Source organism: Quercus lobata, chromosome 12 (genome assembly GCF_001633185.2).
Source record: "Quercus lobata isolate SW786 chromosome 12, ValleyOak3.0 Primary Assembly, whole genome shotgun sequence".
NCBI classification, from domain to species: Eukaryota; Viridiplantae; Streptophyta; class Magnoliopsida; order Fagales; family Fagaceae; genus Quercus; species Quercus lobata.
The window spans coordinates 41,695,403-41,702,474 of record NC_044915.1 but is presented as its reverse complement, the minus strand read 5'-3'; the positions used below and the strand labels follow the sequence as shown (position 1 = coordinate 41,702,474).

General features: G+C 33.6%; 1 long non-coding RNA gene across 1 annotated transcript; it reads right to left on the bottom strand.

The window, feature by feature from the left end:
• Nucleotides 1–4,498: 4,498 nt before the first annotated feature.
• On the bottom strand, nt 4,499–5,609 carry LOC115970946. Its single transcript, XR_004087180.1, has 3 exons — nt 5,170–5,609; nt 5,013–5,085; nt 4,499–4,568 (listed from the first exon to the last, which is right to left on the bottom strand). It is a non-coding gene; the product is annotated as an uncharacterized LOC115970946 (long non-coding RNA).
• Between the last annotated feature and the right edge of the window lie 1,463 nt (nt 5,610–7,072).

The following is a 7,072-nucleotide window of genomic DNA, read 5'->3' as shown; positions in this document are numbered from 1 at the left end:
AAAGTGTTACTAATCGTTCGGTACATATACAAATAGACATATACACAGACAACAAAACAGATAAAACACGGTATAAGTTGGAATGCCACATACAGTATACAGATGATAGTGCCTCATATACAATTTTTACAAACTCAAAGCAGGTTCTGCAATTAGGTGCATGGAAGCTGTACTGGAGCTCCGTTTAATCATTGTGTTTGACCAATAACAATAGAAGCTCGAGTCATGACAACATTTTTTTTTTTTTGGGGGGTTTCATTGTGTGTGTTAACATTTCTACCTCCATGGGTAACTTGTAGTCTTTCAAGGTTCTGTTCATCTGCTGCTGCTTGACAAGTGTTTTCCCGTGCTTGCCGAATTAGTTCCTGGTCATTTGTTATGGCAAATGCTGAAATGAAAGCAGCTAATTAGTTACAAAGCACGTTGTAAATGATTTTTTTTCATGCTACAAGATGATGAAGTAAGATCGGGTCCTACCACATGGAAACAAAGCATAATATATCTCACTAGTTACTCTTGGTGGCTTATTGCACTATTATTTGGGTTGAACACAGTGATCAAAACGACACCGCAGCGTGCAGCATGGCAACTAAATTAGAGACTTGCCAAAACGATATGTCGTCTAAATACATAAAGCCTAGCCTCAATCATTTTAAGAGACGCACAAGAGATATCAACAGAGCCTAGATCTACTGAAACTACGTGCATTGCCTAATAGATTTTCACGAGATCATCCTATTGCATTAGTCACATTTGTATTGAGAACCTAACGTTCCATAAAATCAATGACTTGATGTTTTTTTACTTGAGATACACTATCAATCTAAAAAATTATACATAGTATACTTACAGTGATAGATAATATTTTCAAACCATCGAAGATTGCTGCCACTTTTGAATGCAGAAGGCTTACTTGCAAGGAGATGGAGAGGAGTTATGCCTTTCTTATCACCAAGGTTTGCAAGGTCTTTATGCAGGTGAAGTATTATTAAGGCCAATTCTGCCAAGAACAATACCAAAATGTGACCAAATAATTAATTCTAGCGTATCTAACAGACTACCAATTCTCATCAACTGTTTTGTTACATTTATTTACTAACATTGTGTCATAAATTAGTCACATCAGCTTATTTGCCTTATAACGCACGCTACAAAAAACGTATAGCCGCGTTTGGAAAACGCCGCTATAGGCTATAGCTCCGTTTTCCATAGCCGCGTTTCTGAGAATCGCCGAGGGGACCTATAGCCGCGTTTTTATAAACGCAGCTAGAGACACCCTATAGCTGCGTTTTTACACCTTTCTATAAGATGAGACCTATAGCTGTGTTTTTTAAAAACGCGACTATAGACCTGGTTTGGGCAGATACACACTAAGGAATGCAAAAAACAGTTCCCAACAGATACAAACAATATTATGCTATTAGAGAAAGGAAAATTAAATGGTTCTTTGATACTCAATTCATATTCAATAAAACAACAAATTGTACCTATCAATATTTACTTTACGGGAAGTATAGGGAGTTTCTTAAGAGGAAAAAGATGACATAATTGATTTATGCAATGACAAGACCAAGTGGATACTTTCAATGATCAAACCCTTAAAAATTGTAGTAAATTGTGATTCAGATAACCCGATTGAACGATAATCAAATTTGTAGTCTAAAATGTGGGTACACAAATTGCCACTCACACACACACATCGAATGAAACATAGAACCATCCTATATTAACCGAGTTGGAAATACACCCAAAAATTCCTCTCAAGCAGAAACTTAGAGATCACTCTTGAAATTAAGCCTAGTAAAAAAATCCAAGCACTTAACCACCAACATTCTTTGTCCTAGCCTCTTCATGATCCATGGTACCAGCAGAAGTCGTCAACACAATATAATCACCCTAAACCAGACATTTTTCATCACTCCGCCATTTAATGAAAAAGTAAATGGCATAATCATATTAAGGTAAAATAATATATTAGGAGACATCTGGCTTGAAGGCTTGCACTAATAAAGTAACAGCAAATTTCCTGAAAAAGACTTTACAAGAAGCATGTGGTGCCAAGAGGATGCCCCCAATAAAATTTAGCAATAATATATATGGCATACTGAGATTTTCAAATGGTTGTAGAAATTAATATCTAGTTGCAAATAAGCTTAACATATGTGTAAGATACAAAGATTTATGGTCTCCACAAACTTGTGACACATAAATTGTTATCCCCAATGCAATAAACTTCAGGCTACATGCTAATTAGGAGGTGGTTGCAGTCTATTGTTACAATATTAAATAAGTGATCAAATTCACCTATTCCAAGCAACTTATACTTCTATTACAATTGGTAATTTATCATGCACAGAGAAGGTCCTAATTTCAAACCCTATCTCCACTCTACCCCCATTTAAAAAGTAAACAATTAAATTCATAATTTTTTTAACAGCTTAAATCTTTGGGACTATAGTTAATTCATCACCTATGACATAAAAAATTTAACTGAGAATTTAACTGAGAATTTAATTTTAAAAACAAAGTCCTATCAACAATACAACTACAACGTTCCCAAAAGCTCTACTAGTCCTTACTCATTCCAACCAAGTGACACCTCTCCCCCTTTTAATGTGAAGTAAGGTCTCTGGACAAATTTCATGGTTCGGATATTTAAAAAACAATCTAAAAGTTACTAAACTCGGAAAAAGTAAAAGTCTAGCTGCCTAGCTAGTCATCCTATGTAGGAGATTTTTGTTGGAGTCATTTACTTAACAAAGAAAAAAGAAACATAACTTTCATCAAGGGCAATTCTACACTTAAAATTAATATGTGAGAGAGAGAGAGGCAACAAAAACCCTTAAAAAGAAAAGGTACAAAACTTAATACTGATAGCTATTATTAGCAGTTTTTAGTACAAGAGAAACAACCAAAATAAGGAGACAAGAAAGAAGCAACAAAGAATTGGAAAAAAAGAGATAAGAAAGAAAAAAACAGTATACAAAAGAAGAAAAGTTTCTATAGTACTATTACAACTATATTTCACTTTTATTCAACAATAAAAGAAAAAGTGTCCCACTGCATTTGCCTAGTTCTATAGTAAATAATGCATTATAATATTACCATGCTGAAGTTCCACCAATCTCATATATTGCCACACAATTTATAAGTTTTTTCTATTAAAATTTGTACTAGCTTTAGCATTTTCCCCCAAAAAAAAATCCAACCCAATTACCATTAAGTGAATTAATCATATATTTTTAATTATTATTACTATTTGATAGTTGGGGAGAGTGAATTTGAACTTAAAATGTTTTCATTAGAAATGCAAAGAAAATATCAGTTAGTTATTTCAAAAAACTATATTGAGCCAATCTTGGTAGAAGATACAACTAAATAATACTAATTAATAATAATCAAATTTCTCATCGAAATTCAAATTCAAAGGAAAAAGGATTAATTTACAGGTAGGAGTAGTTGTCCTCCAAGCAAAGTCCAACCATGACCACGACCACAGAACTTCATAGGCTCACCTTGTTTGTTCTTACAAGCCCATATTCAAAAACCCTACTGAAAAACAAAATATTCAAAAAATAAACTGCATAATTTGTGGAAATCTACAAGGAGATGTACCATGTAGCCTTAATTTGTAGGGTATAGTGCAATTGATATTTGTGGGCTTGTGCTCAAAAGTAGGTGCAGCTACTTTATGTTCCAAAATAAAGAGTCAGGTATCATTTACAAGCATTAAGAATACCTTTATTCTTAATCAAGGGGTAGCACATTCTCACCAATTGGATTTATATGTTTATCATTGCTACTTGAATAGTAGCCTTCATTAATTACTACAGTTTTGGACACATTGGTTAATAAATAGGAGGTTAACTTAAGTATTAAGCATTCAATTGATGAACTTTTTTTCATCTTGAAACAAAATTTCCTATTTAAAAGTATGATTTTTTTAATGTACAATGAAATTAAAATTCCAATCCCCATTAAAACAGATATTGGTAATTTGTAGCTGGTCCTCCATGGATGAAGCTTCTGAATGACCCTTCTTTTAGGCATTTATCATGCCAAAAGGAAGGCCACTGTTGTCAGTAAAAAGACATGACCCAACAACCAAAAATTGAAGTATTAAGGGATATTTGGTCTTTTATAAACAATATTTCCACCTATCATCAGTAAGTTTTAAGAGGAAAAAAACATTAACACTTCAAGTCAAAGAAGCTATTTAGAAGTCTCTAGAATCAAAGACACTGTCTCTGTCTCTCCTTTTCAATTTTCTATATCCTTAAATCATCTTTAAGCAAAGTTGCCAACCTCAATCACCAGCATTATCCATCCACGTCATCAAAGAGTCAGTAGATTTTTCACTCCCAGGCTATTTAAGATTAATATACACTATTTTTAAAATGGACGAGTAATAGATTTTATTGCAATGAAACTTAAGATTGATATACTCTGTGTTCATCATAATGGTAGATAAAAACACATCATGCAAAATGAGCTCAGATGATATAAGAGATTTACCCATTTGATCCAAAGCCCTGGTTAGCTCTCACTGCAAGTCTTGCTTCCATATGCTGAGAATGACATGAGGTCACAAATCTAATGGTCAGCCACCTTCTCAATGTTAAGAGCCAATTTACAGCTCACATTATAACACATTAGCATATTGTAACATAAAATTGGAAGAAGCAATCAAGATGAGGAATACTAGGAGTTGTTGCAAAGCTAACTAAATACACCCATATAACTAATTGGCCAATGCAGCAAAACCATGCTGTAACTAACCTTTTTTTTTTTTTTTTTTTTTTTTTTTTTTTTTTTTTTTTTTTCCTTTTGCAAGTCAATCAGTTAATCTTCCATTAGATTCATACCACAACCAAACACTCAAAATCCTAGTTCTAGGAATAAGTTTGAGAAGAAGAGCTTCTTTGTGACTAAATTGCCATATTGTAAATACTAAATAGCAAGTACATAAGAGAGCAATTACATAAAATGAGCAAAAATTAATTATAATGAACCTGCATATTTGAAGGCCAAATAGGAAATTGCAAGCAACAATGGATTCGGATATTTCCATTCCATTTCTTTTAGCTGAAAAAAATAAGAATAATATTCAACATTTTTAATTTCAGTTTCCAGATAGAAAAAGAAAAGATGAAAAATGAAAGAGGGTACCTTTGGCTTCAGCAGTTCGAATGATGGTCTCAGCATTTGGTTGTAAGTTTGCAAATCATACATCAGGATTCTTTTCCATCTTAGTGGTGAGAGCTCCAATTGAACCAGGATGCACAAGTATTTGTCTTCACAAGTTGACTGAATTCCAGCAAGAGCTATTGCAGGTAGGGGCTGTCCTAAAAGGAGAAAATGTCTTCACAAGTTTCCCAGACAAAGTAGGGAAGGGAATGAATGTTAGGCAAGGGAAGGAGTATGTAGATGATGCTGTAAAACGCTTCTTTGAGGCTGGCCTTTATGCCAAGAAAATGGGAGGTGATGAAGAACAAATTGTCCAAATGAGGCCCTCTCTCACTACAAGGCCATCAAAATCTCCAAGCAAAAATCCATAAAGAGGATGATGCTAAAAAAAAAAAAAAAAAGTGATAGAAATATTTGTTGAGAAAACTAGTAGTGTATCATTAGGTACATATGTACAAAACCACTAATAGTTTTATGTATCTATTCAAATTAAAAGAAAGGTGAAAAAAAAGATATGGTAAAAGATAGATTACTGAATAAAACTATTTATTCTTTACAAGGCAGTTCTGGTTTAGTTGTGCTAAGTTGTTAAACAATTGATAGGCTCTTACAGTAAATTTTAAAAAATAAATAAATAAATAAAAACTAGTCAATTGATTTAGATGGTTTACCTTTCCGTCAAGAAGTCAACCAAGGGTGGAGCTAGGGAGTAAGGGGTTTCATTTGCCCCCAGCCCCACCAAAATCCCCGTATACATTAATGTTCTTTCTCTCTTTTGTTATCTATTTTTGATGTGTTATTTTGTATATATTTCTTTTATTTATCAATCAAGTTTCAATGAAAAAAAAAATAGAAAGAAAATCTTATGAAGAAGGTCCTCATTCTCCTTTAATGGTTTTTCATAAAGGGCAGCCTTGTTTGTGTGTATGTGTGTTTTGTGGGGTGTGGGGGGCAAGGCAGGGTTCAAGTCTCCAGGAGGAAACTTCACACATATATATACTTAGATTACGCTAGAGTAGAAATTCTATCTTATATATATATATTTTTTTTTAAAAAAAGTTTTAAACAATAAGTATGGAGGGAGAAACAAAACTGCTATTAATTAAGTGAATAATGTGTAAATCAATTAGCATTTAATGCTATTTTTTTTACCGTTAGATCTTTAGGAAATCTATGGCTTAAAAAGAGTGTAACTTGAACCCATAATATATATATATATATATATATATATAATCTTTAACGATGTATGCATAGTCAAAAGTCACAACTATTTGCTATAAGTCTCAGCAACGTTTTGTACAGAACTTTTTCAAAAGTTTTGGCAAACATGTTGAAGAAAATTCTTCCCAACCTAGTGTCGGAACAACAAAGTGCTTTTGTGAAGGATAGATTGATTTCTGACAATATTATGGTGGCTTTCGAAACCCTCCATTATATGAGGAACCATAGTTCAGGGGAGACGGGGTATATGGCACTTAAACTGGACATGAGCAAGGCATATGATAGGGTGGAGTGGTTGTATATGGAGAAATTGATGAAGAAGATAGGTTTTGGAGACACTTGGGTAAATTTGATGATGCAATGTATTTCAAGGGCTACTTATTCCGTTTTTATTAATGGAGAGCCACATGGTCACATCATACCTTCACGGGGGCTGCGCCAAGGAGATCCTTTGTCTCCTTACTTATTCTTATTATGCACATAAGGGTTTCATGGTTTGTTGAGAAAAGCAGAGGAGACTGGAGATATAAGGGGTGTTTCTATTTGTAGAAGTGCACCAAAGCTAACACACCTTCTTTTTGCAGATGACAGCCTTATTTTTTGCAGGGCAAAAATTAATGAGTGTGAGAAGCTTTTGGAGATCCTAGCCACTTATGAGCAAGCA